This window comes from Schistocerca americana, chromosome 2 (assembly GCF_021461395.2).
Source record: "Schistocerca americana isolate TAMUIC-IGC-003095 chromosome 2, iqSchAmer2.1, whole genome shotgun sequence".
Lineage (NCBI taxonomy): Eukaryota > Metazoa > Arthropoda > Insecta > Orthoptera > Acrididae > Schistocerca > Schistocerca americana.
This window is the reverse complement of record NC_060120.1, coordinates 1,036,885,084-1,036,899,325: the sequence shown is the minus strand read 5'-3', so window position 1 is coordinate 1,036,899,325 and position 14,242 is coordinate 1,036,885,084. Positions and strand designations below refer to the sequence as shown.

The 14,242-nt window shown below is 42.6% G+C and overlaps 1 pseudogene; it reads left to right on the top strand.

Annotated features, from left to right (window-relative positions):
* The first annotated feature begins 12,846 nt into the window (after window positions 1–12,846).
* On the top strand, window positions 12,847–12,964 carry LOC124597542 (annotated as a pseudogene).
* The last annotated feature ends 1,278 nt before the right edge of the window (window positions 12,965–14,242 follow it).

Below are 14,242 nucleotides of genomic sequence, written 5' to 3'. Positions count from 1 at the left end.
GGAATTCAAATACCAATTTTAATTTCTATAGCTTTAAAATGCTGTAACAGATGTTTTAATAATGATTTATTAAAAAGAAAATTTAGCCAGTATTTCACCCCTTTAGAGGTTTAATTTCCAAAAACGCTGAAATACCGATTTTTTAAATTTCCAAACGGTAAACCGAACACCAGTTTTCGTAATTCTAGCTTCAAGATAGAGTTTTCAAAAAAAAAAAAAAAAAAAAAAAAAAAAAAAAAAAAAAAAAAAAAAAAGAAAATTCATGACATATTTCACCCCCTTGATTTTCTTAAACGATGTCTACAGTGTAAGATTAATGTCCTCTCCAAATCTCCAATTTCTGTCCTTAGCGGTTTGGGCTGGCCGATGACGAATCAGTCAGGCTATTTTCTTTTATATGTAGAGACTAGCTTAGCGACCGCTGCTTCGGTCGCTAGACAGCATGGTCTGCACAGATCTTTTCTTTTTTTTGTTTTTCTTCAATCAGATTTTTATATTGTTCCAAATTGAAGCAACTTTCAAACTATACGGCCTTAATAGCATGGTTTTTTCTGAATATACTTCTGACCAAATAGCGGTGCTGATAGATAAAATCCAAGGTTTTTGTTAATCATGCCTTTTGCGACTTGCAACGATATTTCCATAGAAAGTATCATCCCCTAACAAGTATTTATTTATTTCTAACAAAAAGTGAAGTACCAGTTTCCATTTGCCTAGCTTTAAAAATTGTTTAACATAACAAAATTTTTACATTAAAATTTTCATCTATTATTTGATCCCTTTAGGGGCTGAATTTCCAAAAAAAAAAAGAATGACGTATTTTTTTTCCAACAGAGAATCCAAATACAAATTTTCATTGATTTAACTTTGAAAATTCTTTCATAGTGAAATAATATCGTAAAACTTTTCATACCCTATTTCACAACTTCAGGGAGTTGAATTTCCAAAAACGCTATAACACTTTTTTTTAAATTTCTAATCATGAAGAAAAACACCAGTTTTCACAGACGTAGCTTCAAAAATGCTTTAATTGTTCTTCAAAAGTGATTTATTCAAATAAAACTTTCATCAGCTGTTTTACACCCTCAATGGTTGAATTTCCAAAAATGTTGAAACACGTATTTATTAAATTTCTGACTGAGAAATCAATTACCTATTTCGATAGTTATAGCTTGAAAATTACCGAATAAAGACATATTTTAATAGAGTTCCTAATCCCCTGTTTCTCTCCCTTAGGAGTGGAATTTTGAGGAACTCCTTCTTAATCGATATCCTCTCCAAATTAGAAAATTCTAACCATCCCCCTCAAGGGTGGTATTTCTAAAAACATTGAAACATATGTTTTCATTTCTAACTGAAAAGCAGAATACCAATTTTCAAAGATTTAAGTTCGAAAATGCATTTACAATGAAATATTTTCCCTAAACTTTTCACCACCTATTTCACCCTCTTAATGATGAATTTCCAAAACAGTGAAACACATAACTCTTTTTTCTTTTTGCAAATTTCATAGCTTTAGCTTGAAAAATGATTGCATGGTGAAACATTTCCACAAAAACTTTCATGCCCTATTTCACTCCATAGCGGTTGAATTACCAAAAATAGTTAATCACAAATACTTTATTACTAACCGAGAAGCCAAAATTAAATATTCTTAAGTTTAACTTTAAAAATGCTTGTTTACAAAAACAATGAAACACACATTTTTTATTTATAACTGAGGAGTCAAATAACAATTTTCGTTATGTAGCTTTAAGAAACTCTAATTGTTCTTTGAAAATTATTTACTTTCAAGCCGGCCGCTGTGACGGAGTGGTTCTAGGCTCTTCAGTCTGGAACCACGCGACCGCTACGGTCGCAGGTTCGAATCCTGCCTCGGACATGGATGTGTGTGATGTCCTTGGGTTAGTTAAGTTTAAGTAGTTCTAAGTTCTAGGGGACTGATGACCTCAGATGTTAAGTCACATAATGCTCAGAGCCATTTCAACCACTTACTTTCATAAATACTTTTATCCACTGTATTTCACCCCCTAGGGATTAAATTTCCAAAAATGCTGAAACATGCTTTTCTTGTTTCTGACCGAGAAACTAAATACTATTTTCGCAGGTCTAGCTTCAAAATATCCTTAACAACAACATATTTTCAAAAAACCCTTTCATAATCTATTTCACTCCCTTAGGGGTGGAATTACGAGAAACCACTTCTTAAACGACGCCTATAGTACAAAATCAACACCTTCTTCGAATTTCGAGTTTCTGTCCTTAGCGGTCTGGGCTGAGCTATGATGAATCAGTCAGGTCACTGCCTTTTATACAGGGTGTTCGGAAATTCCCGTTAAGAGCTTCTAGGACTTGGAGATCGGTGTGAGTACATAATATTTGCAATAGGAAGCCATGTCCGAAAATGTACTGTGCCAATGTAGATGTTTAACTCATCAACTTCTGCTTGAGGAATTGAATTAAGCGTGACATAGTACAATTATTAGGTAACAATTCGAAAGGAAACATAGCGAAACACCCATTTATTATTTAAGCACATTTGTTTGTATGAACTCGTAAACGTTACGTGTTTATATTATTCCAAAACAAAAAGGAACCCAGCATACTGTATGTAGAGAACAGTACTGATGCATTACAACGCTGGCTCGATGTGCTTAAGTGATAAATGGATGTTTCGTTATGTTTCTTTTCGAATTGTTACCCAATAATTGTACTGCATCACGCCAAATTCAATTTCTCAAGCAGATGTGGATGAGTTAAACATCTGCATAGACACATCACGTTTTCGGTCAAGGCTTATTATTCCAAATACTATCCACTCACTCCCCTCTTCCAAGACCTAGAAGTTCGTAACGGGAATTTCCGAACACCCTGTATAAAAAGCAGAACGCATAGTTCAGTTCCTCAAGTACAAGTAGATGACGAATGAAACAGTAATTTTACTGTTAGCAGTCACAGTGACTGGTAACAGTAAATCTGTTGTTTCATTAGATATGAACAATAGTCACAATAAAATCCTAACGGAAAATGTTTGCATTTAAAGAAGCGGATAAGTTTCCGGGCATGGATACCTATTGAAAATATTATGTACTCACTCTCCTCTACAAGACCTGGTGGTCTGTAACGGGAACTTCCGAACACCCTGTACATGCAGATATTAACAGAAGCTGCCAGGAGAGAAATTATTCAACACGAGGGACGTTCACAATAAACTGCCTGACACAAAAACGAAGCACCCAGAAGAGGAAGACGAATCGAAATTAAACTTGGTGGACTGAGAGGGTCTGCGATAGTACTTCGGTGATTACAACATCGAGTCAAATTTATAAACGACTTGGCAGTATGTGGCTGCTTGTCACCACAACGTCGCATCCCCAGTGGCCTGGATGCATTGATTCGATTGCGACAGGTGTCATAAAGCCGTTGTATCCTGTCCTGACATAAGGCGGTCCACAACTGTGGTGAATGGTCCTTGATATCTTGCATAATAGCATGAAGAAGGAGTTGACGACCTGCTGGTCTGACACACGTTGTTTTCGGGACATGTATGGAGCTCTCGCTGGCCGTGGGAGTACCTCAACATCACGCAGACAGTTGAAAGACGCATGTGTTATGTGTGTAGGAGCACTATCCTGTTGGAAAATGTCTCCAGGATACTACGCCATCATTGGACACATATAAGAGGGCCCAGGATTCCGCCACGTACAGTTGTGCTGTCAGAGTATACTCAGTTTCTACCAGTCTTGAAGAGAGGCCACACTTTTTACAGTAAGCTACTTAAAACAATGATATGGGTTAACAGAGGTTTCACTTGTCAGCTGGAATTGGTTTCTGTTTTCTTTCTCTTTTTTCTTTGAAGTTTCTTGTGTAACTTTTTCTGCGATGAGTCGCTTACTGAACTTCTCGGGAATGTCTCAGCAGTACATTAAATCAGCTCCTTTTTGAAAAAACTTGGAAATTTGCTGCTCTCTCTTTCTATACATGTGTATGCTAATTCCAACCGCTAATAAGTTCTTTTCTTTTAATGTAGAGCCAAGCAATTAAGCTCGGTCTGGGTAAACAATTTGGTGTCTAGACTTCCTGTACAACAATGGAATTCATCATCATCTAGTTCATGTAAATCGGATTGTACATCATAAAATACTTCTGTTGCAATAGAATTTAAACCATCTGACGTTTCAGGAACCGGCAAATATGCACCATACCCTTCTGGTTGGATGGAGAACGGAAGGTTAGGGCAGCTTATTACCTTCTCGTTTTTCGAATTATGACCAGTAATATCAAGACTGCAAAAGTAGCAATCATCGGAATGATTTCTTTGCTCCCTCCATATCAGATCTAAAGGCTTTTTCCTCCTTTCTCGACCATTTTCTCAGATCTTCAACACACGCATAACATACCTTATGCAGCGCCCAAGATATGTCTTCATCACCAAATTCAGATCCAAAGTATGATAGATAAACCTTTTTCACAAAGTCTGTAATGTTTCTTTGGTGTTTCTTAATCACAAATTCACCACAAATATAACAAAAACTGTCAGCAGAGCTTTTACAACCACGATTAGACATTGTACTGAGCGCATGTACAGGAAACGGAAAATGAGGTTAGGTTGACAGTAAACAAAACACCATCTGTTAACACAAAAGTAGAATTGACCCGTTTTTGCCAGCAAATGTTTTTCAGGAGTGCTAACAACCTCATCTACATTCTTTGCACCTCCTTTTTAAATTGTTTTAACTATATAAAAGCTGTTAAATTCTTTTAAAAAATCGCTTAATTTAATAAATTTAACAGTAAAATGTGAAGAAATGGTGGGTGATACGGTTTTTTAAGTATCATATCTGGATTTCCCACCATAAAAAACACAAGAAAAAGGTATTTTCAGCAAAATAGTTTTTCTGTCGCTGGCCTGTGTAATTCTAACTGTAATGATTTGCATACCTGCCGATGGTGTGTACATATAGGAAGTTATCTTGAAATCTGGCTGTGTCTTCTGGTGCTTCACCGTTTCTGCCAGGCAATACACACTCATGTTCAGGTAAAACAGAACACCATGAACAACTAGAGATAGGGCATTCATATTCACAGGACATGTACGATAGGGTGTTCTGCAGGAATGATTAGCATTTGAACTATGTCGGCTGCAGGCTCAAGGTCAACATCCATCTCGTGGCGCAACATCACCTGCCGGTAAAATGTGTCTGGAGCTCTCGTTGTCGCTGTAAACCTAAGGTATCGGATCAGTGTGATTGGGGCCGACGTATACTATGACTCGCAGACGTATGCGCGAACCGTTGCACGATGACTCGCAGACGTATGCACGAACCGTTCCGTCAAATCAGTGAGCTTGAAAGAGGACGTATTACTGGCGTCGGAGAACGTGATGCATCCATCTGGGAAATTGCTGCTCGTGTGGGACGAAGTGTTTCGGCAGTGCCCAGCCCTCGTCCCCCCCCCCCCCCCCTCCCCACCACCCCTGCCCACGGAGAAGACTGACACCTCATTCGAATGGAATTGCAAGACAGATCTGCGTCCTTCTCGGCTCTCGCGCAACAGTGGAACAGTGGAACGCATCGTACACTATCAGGGTTGACAACCCGTCGCCGTTTATTACGGCATGGGTCACGGATGCGTCGTCCACTTCTCAGTCTACTTTTGACGAATGTGCATAAACCTGTTAGACGGCAATGGTGAATGGAACGACGCCACTAGGGAGAGGGATGGCATCAGATAGCGCTTTCGGATGAATCCAGGTTATGTTTGTTTGAAAAATATGCCCGCATTTTGGTTCGCCGCAGACAGGAGCAGCGGCATCACAGTGACTACATTCTCACAAGGTATACAGCGCCATCTGTGTGGGGTGCTATTGGTACAACCACAGTTCACAGTTGGTTCGTGTCCAGGGTACTGTGATCAGTGTGGCGTTAGTGAATGGCGTCTTGCGATCCTTGGGTATATCCTTTCTGCATGGCATTTTTCAGCAAGACAGTGCACGACCACATGTTGCTGCACGAACATGTGCATACCTCGTGTCACGGGAAGCCTTTTGCCCTTGCCCGCCAGATTATACGACTTGTTGCCAATCGAAAATGTGTGGTATAGGGTGAAACGACAGGTGCAGCGTTATGATCCAATGCCAACCACCACACATGAACTTCGGAACAAGGTGAACGTAGCATGAATGGCTGTACCATATGACGCCAATCGCACGTTATTCGTGTCGATGCCATCACATGCAGAAGAAATTATCAGGGCCCATGGCGGTAACTGTGCCTACTACACAACAGGACACATGCTGAACTGAGATGACTAAAATTCTTATAATGACTGTAGAACATACTACTGTACATGTCCTGTGAATACGAATGTCCTAAGTCTTGTCGTTCAAGGTGTTCTGTTTTTTTTTCTGAGTGTGTAAACCTGAATTTCTTTGTTTCAGTCGTTTATTGATGTGAGCAGCCCGGTGCGCTGAGGAATCGCGTTTGGGGGAGAAAGAAGGGGCGACAGCCACCCACACACGCGGCCAGTACGTTCAGGTCCGCCATTTCAGTATCGCTTGAAGTGAACGGAATGTTCCAGTTTCTGTTGCCTAACGCGTTGTTACTCGTTTTCTCGCCGACGGAGGTGTGATAAGAAGCAACATACTGAACAGAGTTAGGTTTAAGTAGTTCTAAGTTCTAGAGGACTGATGACCTCAGAAGTTAAGTCCCATAGTGCTCAGAGCCATTTGAACCATTTGATAAGGAAAGACAGTGTAAGCACTATTGTCCATAAATATTGGCAGACGTCGAGGATATCCAACTTCACGTGTCCACGTCGTGCGGGGTAGCCGCGCCGTCTAGGCGCCTTGCCACGGTTCGCGCGGCAGAGGGTCAAGTCCCTCCTCGGGCATTTTGTGTGCGTTGTCCATGGCGTAAGTTAGTTTAAGTTAGATTAAGTAGCGTGTAAGCCCAGGGACTGATGACTTCAGCAGTTTGGTCCCACAGGAACTTGTTACAAAAAGGAAAAAAACACGTGACCACAGTGCTTCGAGCGATTGCACTGACGGTTTGAACAGCTTTACACCGAATATCAGAAGTGTGTCGCAGTTAACAGTGATTAATTTTAATTTTAATAATCAACAGCCTCAGTTGCACCGTTCACCTAGAATTTACCTAGGTTTCAGTCGGGATAACGCATCCTTCTTTAGAATAATAGTATCTACCGTTTGTTCCTAGTGGACATAGTCAAGATACAAGTACAAACCCATACATTGTCGTCGGACTCTAAAAACGTATCTGAAACTGCCTCGGCCCCATTTCGCTACCGCGGTGCGGCAGTTCCAGTACAACCGAAATAACGAAAAGTGTGAGGTGGGGCACATGAGTGCTAAAAGGAATCCGTTAAACTTCGGTTGCACGATAAATCAGTCAAATTTAAAGTCCATAAATTCAACTAAATGTCTAGGAACTACAATTACGAACAACTTTAATTGGAACACATAGAAAATGTAGTGAGGAAGGGTAACGAAAGACTGCGTTTAATTGGCAGGTCACTTAGAAAATGTTACAGGTCTACTAAAGAGACTGGCTACACTTCGCTTATCCGTCCTCTTTTAGAATACTGCCGTGCAGTGTGGGGTCCTTACCAGATAGGATTGACGTAGTGCGTCGAAAATTTCAAAGAAGGGCAGAAACGTTTTGTATTATCGCGAAATAGGGGAGTGAGCGTCACTGAAATGATACAGGATTTGGAGTGGGCATCATTAAAACAAAGGCATTTTTCGTTGCGGCGGAATCTTCTCACGAAATTTCAGTCACCAACTTTCTGCTCCGAATGCGGAAGTCTTTTATTGACATCTACATAGGGAGAAAAATGGTTCAAATGGCTCTGAGCACTATGGGACTTAACAGCTGTGGTCATCAGTGCCCTAGAACTTAGAACTACTTAAACCTAACTAACCTAAGGACATCACACACATCCATGCCCGAGGCAGGATTCGAACCTGCGACCGTAGCGGTCACGCGGTTCCAAACTGATGCGCTTAGAACCGCACGGCCACACACATAGGGAGAGACGATCACCGTAATAAAATAAGGGAAATCAGAGCTGTTCGTTTTTTCTGCCCGCTACACGAGATTGGAAAAATAGAGAATTGTGAAGATGGTTCGTTGAACCGTCAGTCAGGCACTTAAATGCGGTTTGCAGAGTATCCATGTAGATGTAGGTGTAGATGTAGATGTGGAACCTTTTAAGGGACGGAATTAAAGGAACCACGCAATAATAAGCAAAGGAGCAAAGAAGGAGTGTTACATTGAAAGGTGATATCTGCTGGGGGACAACATCTGCCTCCAGATAGGTCAAAAAACGCTAGCACACCGACGTGTTCCTTTATTCTACAACAGACTGACGCTTGCGGAACAGGCTGATAGATATGCGCACATGGAACGCTTTGTTCTTCTAGCGACGCACGATAACACGGTGGAACGTCTGCTGCGTGCAACAAGCGTTTAATTATGCGCAGTTAACGACGGTCAAAGCTTAACTGCCGCACCGGGCGACAGGGGAGTCAAAGACCGAGCTTGCTGGAATGTGTCTGACTCCTCTGGATGCACGCCGCCCGCTGACGTGAGAGCCCTCTCTCGGAAGTGCCCTACGTGCTTCTTGTTTATTTTTTTCCCCCTCAGTCGTTCGCCGCCAGGATCTGTTTCGCATGGTTAGCGTCACCAGCGGCGCGGACGAGCCTCTGGCGACCTTGGGGGTAGGTCGCAGCTGCCCAAGTGTCGCGGTGCCAACGTACGGTGGAGAGCTGAGCAGCGGGCACAAGGAATGTCCGCAGCGGACTGCCAGTTGAGGCTGACTTCAACTGTGCGGTGACGTGTACTCAGCTGCTGTCTGCTGATCACTCCAAGCGAATCCACTGTGGCTCCGGCGTTCTGGATCCAAAATATATAGTGTTGAATTCACACACTGTCTACTTTCATACGCCACAGGCAACTCTTCAATACTAACCTGCCAAATGGAAATTAATCTTGTAGGATATAAGGTCCGCCAGTCGTGCAAAACACCGTTTCTTCCAAGTTCCCAAACATGTTTCAGCACCTCTGTGCCATCATCAGTGGGTTTCTTTTATTCAATCTGTAATGTGAACATTTTTACTAAAAGATTACAAAATTATGTGGATGTTTAGTTCAAACAACACAAGGAGCTGCAAATCCAAATTATGTAAATTAATCTTTAACCTATTTTAATAAAAATGCAACTGTTCGTTTCTTCGAAATTGTAAATCACCGACAGTTCTTAACCGATAGCTTTGAAACTTTGATATGAAGTTCCATTCGAACACGCACATGTTTTTGTACACCTAGTGGAGGGACAATTTGTTTATAAATATATCGATACCTTATAAAGGGCGTACGTTGTTAGCAAAAAGCTCCTATTCGTTTGTTCCAAATCTTAAATTCCGAACGTTCTTCACCGATTACTTTGAAATTTTGACACAAAAATGCATGTGAATACGCGAGTGTTTTTGTCCGTATTTTTAATAAATATTATTTATATAATGTACACTGAAGAGCCAAAGAAGCTGGTACACCGGCCTATCATCGTGTAGGGCCCTCGCGAGCACGCAGAAATTCCGCAACACGGCGTGGCATGGACACGACTAATGTCTGAAGTACTGCTGGAGGGAATTGACGCCATGAATCCTGCTGGGCTGTCCATAAATCTGTGAGTACCAAGGGGTGAAGATCTCTTCAGAACAGCACGTTGCAAGGCATTCCAGATATGCTCAATGATGTTCATTTCTAGAGAGTTTGGTGGCCAGCGGAAGTGTTTGAACTCAGAAGCGTATTTCTGGAGCCACACTGTAGAAATTCTGGACGTGTGGGGTCTCGCGTTGTCCTGTTGGAATTGAAGCCCGTCGGAATGCACAATGGACATGAATGGATGCAGGTGATCAGACAGGATGCTTACCTACGTCCCACCATCCAGAGTCGTATCTTGACGTATCAGGGGTCCCATATCACTCAAACTGCACGCACCCCACCCGATTAAAGAGCCTCCACCAGCTTGAATAGTCTGCTGATGACATGCAGGGTCCAATGATTCTGAGGTTGGCGCCATATCCCTGCACGTCCATCCACTCGATTCAATTTGAAACGAGACTCGCTCGACCAGGCAACATGTCTCCAGTTATCAACGATCTAATGTCGGTGTTGAAGGGCCTAGGCGAGGCGTTAGACCAGTTAGTAACAGTTTCTTTCAACGTGCAGTGCAGTCATCAAGGATACACGAGTGGACATTCGGATCCGAAAGTCCATGTCGATGATGTTTCGTTGAATGGTTAGCACACTGACACTTTTTGATAGCTCAGCATTGATATTTGCAGCAATTTGCGTCAGGGTTGCACTTCTTCCACACTGAAAGATTCTCTTGAGTCGTCGTTGGTCCCGTTCTAGCAGGATATTTTTCCGGTCGCTGTGATGTCGGAGATTTGGTGTTTTACCGGATTCCTGGTATCCACCGTAAACTCGTGAAATGATCGTACAGGAAAATCCCCACTTCATCGCTACCTCGGAGATATCGTCCCCCATCGGTTGTGCGCCGACGGCACCACCTTCAAACTCACTTAAATCTTGATAACCTGCCATTGTAGCAGCAGTAACCGATCTGTCAACTACACCAGACACTTGTTGTCTTATATAGGCGTTGCCGACCACAGCTCCGTATTCTGCCTGTTTACATATCTCTGTATGACTATACCAGTTAGCCGGCCGGTGTGGCTGTGCGGTTTAGACGCTTCAGTCTGGAACCGCGTGACCGCTACGGTCGTAGGTTCAAATCCTGCCTCGAGCATGGATGTGTGTGATGTCCTTAGGTTAGTTAGGTTTAAGTAGTTCTAAGTTCTAGGCGACTGATGACCTCAGAAGTTAAGTCGCATAGTGCTCAGAACCATTTCAACCTATACCAGTTATTTGGCGCTTCAGTGTATAAATAAAAATGTAGTATTTAAAAGGGAACATTGCTACCAAAACTTTTCAAAAGTAGTTGACGAATTGAGTTCGAGACTTTGCATGAATTTCTAAAGAATCGGAGAAATGACATAGACTATATATCTTTAATATAGGAGGGTCGCTTTTAAAATAAGAACGTATTTGCAATGGAGTAAGAGAAACTTTATTACACATTTTTTTAGTTTTCAACAGAGTCACCATGAACATCTAAACATTTACCAAGTCGTGGCACCTGCTTTTGCATACCATCATCAATGAACTTTGCCACCTGACCGTTAGACCAGTTAGTAACAGTTTCTTTCAACGTGTCTTCATTTTCCAAGCGCTTTCCGCCAATAAATCCCTTCGTATTTGGAAACAGGTAAAATTCTGATTGTGCTAAGTCAGGGCTGTACGGTGGATGACGCAGTAATTCCCAGTGAAACTTGTCCAGTTGCGTCTTTGTTCTCGCCGCAGCGTCAGGCCGAGCATTGTCGTGAAGCAGAAAGACGCCGCTCGAGAGCAGTCCCACCGGAGATTTTAAATAGCTAGCCTAAGCTTTAATAATGTTTCACAGTACCTCTCAGCATTTATTGTCATTCCTCTTGGCGAAATATCTAAGAGAAGAATAGCGTTCCGATCCCAAAAAAGCATGGCCATGATTTTCCGTATTGAAGGTTCTTGTTTGAATTTTCATGGTATCGTCGGGGAGTTTGAATGATGCCACTCACTCGACTGACGTTTATTCGCTGGAGTGTAGTGCGCTATCCACGTTTCATCACCGTCGCCATGTCACTCTACAACTCGTGACCATCTTTGCAGTAGGACTCCAAAAATGGCAGATAATGTGCCATTCGCTTTGTTTTGTATTCTTCTGTCAATATTTTCGGCACCCGTCTCGCACACATTTTTTGTAGTGAAGTTTGTCAGTTACAATGTGATAAACAATTTATCTTGAAACTTGTGGAACTTTCTGCTGCAACTCGTTAATAGTGAAGCGCCAGTTTTGACGAATTACCTCATCAACTTTTTGTGTCAAGTTTTCGTTCCAGACACTAGGTCGTCCAGACCATTCTTTATCATCATCATTTGTCCTTCTTCCATTAAACAGCCTACACCATTTACAAACATTTCCATCATTCATTACACCTGCACGACGAACTTCAACAAGCCGCCGGTGAATTTCAGGAGGACGAACTTGTTTTGCATTTAAGAACCGTATAACCGAACGCACATCACAGTCGGTGGGATTACCGATAGAAACGGCGACAAACGAAGCAGTATAACCATTCAACCAACAGCTGCAGAGACGTGAAACGGGACGGCGGCCTAGTGAGGACTGGCCAAGGGTGTGCGGTCGTGAATGGACGTCACGTGACACGATGCGCGGGCGCGATGCGCTATCGGTTTCTTACTTTAAAGATGACCCTCGTATGCAAATATGTATCCGTCTTGGAGGGTGACTCAGCTGCTCCTACCGATTCGTTTTATGCAACCTGCACTGCGTGTGTATCAGAAGCGTTATCCAGACAGGCGACAGCCACGTAATCGAAACGAGTTCCCTCTCAGAGCTTTGGATGAATGTCAGCAAGCGTGATAATACCGTAAAAAATACAAGTAAGGATTGGCCGTCAGTTGCACAGTATTTTGGGTCAAGATATGCCTGTCGCGTCCCGGCACAGGTGATGCCTTTCACCAATATGAAGTTGGTGTTTCCTGCGTGGTTCAGTCAAGATGTTGGCGACATCGGACTGCTTTCCTGAAGTAGGAACCACCATTCACAACCTTTATTACGGAGATGAGAAGGAAAAATAATCTCCTTGGTTTATTGGGAGTTTGATAATGTCAGTTTTGTCGACTATAAAGGAGTGGTGCCAACGGCCTTACCGCAGTGGTAACACCGGTTCCAGTCAGATCACCGAAGTTAAGCGTTGTCGGGCTGGGCTAGCACTTGGATGGGTGACCATCTGGTCTGCCGAGCGCTGTCGGCAAGCAGGGTGGACTCAGCCCTTGTAAGGCAAACTGAGGAGCTACTTGATTGATAAGTAGCGGCTCCGGTCTCGTAAACTGACATACGGCCGGGAGAGCGGTATGCTGACCACATGCCCCCCAAATCCGCATCTAGTGACGCCTGTGGGTTGAGGATGACACGGCGGCCGGTCGGTACCGTTGGGCCTTCCAAGGTCTGTTGGGACGGAGTTACAAAGGAGTAGTGTTGCAGATATATTCTGCAGAAGTTGTAAGTTATTACTTTAATGGAACTCTTTTATTGAGCTGTTAGATACAAGTGAGATTATGAAGAATTAGAGTAGCTGAGGTGTCAGATCTACTACCCATTACTATAGAATCAGTCAACTATCGAAATGAATCAGAGGCGAGTGTTCCTAGTCACATACGTTCTGCTAACCACTGATCCCCCGGGCATGTTTCAATATTGCTGTATAGCCACTTTGGCTTTGAAGTACAGGAGACAAGTCGCCAGTTACAGCTTTGTCCTGCAATTTGCCGAATTGCTGAAGTATTACTAGCTGAGACAGAGACGGGTATCCTCTATTCAATACTTTTCCATGATATTTCCTATAACTACTGGTCTTGAAATTGTTATATGCCCCCAGAGACTCTCCACGAGCATCTCATGGCTGAAGAAACTAAAGCTACACCTGCTGTTACGGCGGCGTCGCCAATTTGTACATTGACTGCTCCGTACGGCAACTGATTAGCGAACCTCCTCTCTGCTGATAAAGGCCCCTTTATATCCGTCATAATTGATCTGGCTGCACACAAACTTCCCGTGTGACGTCAATACTGCCTGGTTTAATCCATTAAGAAGTTTTTCATCAAGTGCATTAATGCTGTATAGCGCAGTTGGCCCATCTCTTTGGGAGAATTCCATCTGTATGTGCCTGCCTTAACGTTAGATTATTTCTGTTGTTGTACGTTATGTGGATCAGTGGAATATTTCCTCTGTGTTATTTCACCCTGTCCTCTCCGTGTCTGGGCGCCTTGTCTAGTGCATGTGCGCTGCTTGGTTGCCTAAATGATGAGTGCCTTCCAGTTTAAAGTGGCGTTATCTTCTCCAAATATCGAGTTACCTGTCCAAATATTGAGTTACCTGTCCTATTTGTCATATACTCCGGCGACGCAATGGACTTCTGCCATCGTCAAGTAATTCTGTTTTCGATCTGACACTTCATCAGATTTTTAAATTGTCTGAGATCACGACATGTCTTACTTCTGGCACACTTATCCAAGTGTCTCCAGCCTTTCTT